Source organism: Numida meleagris, chromosome 12, assembly GCF_002078875.1.
Source record: "Numida meleagris isolate 19003 breed g44 Domestic line chromosome 12, NumMel1.0, whole genome shotgun sequence".
Lineage (NCBI taxonomy): Eukaryota > Metazoa > Chordata > Aves > Galliformes > Numididae > Numida > Numida meleagris.
In genome coordinates this window covers 17,262,422-17,263,758 of record NC_034420.1, presented here as the reverse complement: position 1 = coordinate 17,263,758, position 1,337 = coordinate 17,262,422, and the positions used below count along the sequence as shown (strand labels likewise).

The following is a 1,337-nucleotide window of genomic DNA, read 5'->3' as shown; positions in this document are numbered from 1 at the left end:
TGCTGCATGCTGCTGCACATTGCTGCATGCTGCTGCACGTTGCTGCATGCTGCTGCACATTGCTGCATGCTGCTGCACGTTGCTGCGTGCTGCTGCACATTGCTGCATGCTGCTGCACTTTGCTGCATGCTGCTGCATGTTGCTGCACGCTGCTGCATGTTGCTGCACATTGCTGCATGCTGTGCTCTGGGCCCTCCCTGGAGGCGCTGCACATCAGTGCATTTCTGCTCGTGCTGTGATGTCAGTAGTGACTCTGCAGCTGTTGGTGCACTGAATCAATGTGAGTATTAACATCAGCACAGTGCATGCCTGACCATGTGCAGCAGGGCTGCGTTGTTGCTAGTGGTTCCTCGCGGCCTCCAGTGAGAAAGAGCAGCCTCCCTAACTGCTGTGCTGAGGAACAGAAATACAACACGTGAATCAGACCTGCTTCTTCTGACCGTGTATTCTTTTAGACAAACACTGTTTATTGACATCGATTTTCTTGCAGCTCATTTTGCATTTTCCATGCCCGAGGTCTCATAAAATGAGCTGACTTTGAGAGGAATGTTCATCAGTTCTAATTTAGTTTCATGTGCAAAGTGCAGTGGTTTTTCTGATGTCTGAATCATTTATTTAAAAACAACAACAACAAAAACAAAACAACAACAACAACAACAACAAAAAACCACCCATAAAATGGAGCCAAAACCCAAAGTCCTAGATGCATTTCTGAAATAAAAAACCGACCACGCAATCCTTCTGTGAGACACTGCTCACACGCAGCACTGAGCTGCACCAGTCCTGGCTGGTGTGTAAGAGCACTGTGCAGCTCCGTGCTCCTTCTGGCCAATTTTCAACACACCAGTGACTGATGTAGGATTTTAATAGCCTCTCTCGAGTTGTACCGTGTAGTTAAGAGCACATCTGCTGAGGGATAAATCATCCCTTTGAACAGTCCAAATGAATAGCCGTGGTTCTGTATTGTCATCTTACTCAGGTTTTCAAATTTCTCTTTGTTATTCCAAAAAGGGAGGGGAACAGAACGAAAAGCTCAGAAATGTGACACTGCATAAATAAACGTATTTATGGCTGTATCCATCCATCTGTCTGTCTGTCAAACCCTGCAGCCTGCCTCTGGAACAGCATACCTCCTGTCAGCGCTACTGATGCCAAGGCTTTAAATACTTGGATGGGCCGTGGTGGCTGTGGGCTGGCGGGGGGCAGGGAGGGCAAACACTGGTGCTGACATCACTGCCAATAACTGAAGCAGATGATGCTTATCTGCTCACTTTTTTCTTTTTTTTTCCTTTTTTCCCTCTCTCCTCTCCTCTCCTCTCCTCTCCTCTCCTCTCCTC

At 47.4% G+C, this 1,337-nt stretch overlaps 1 long non-coding RNA gene across 1 annotated transcript in view; it reads left to right on the top strand.

Annotated features, from left to right (window-relative positions):
• Positions 1-1,337, top strand: part of LOC110405390 — a 40,198-nt gene that overhangs the window by 22,467 nt on the left and 16,394 nt on the right. The window lies entirely within an intron of this gene.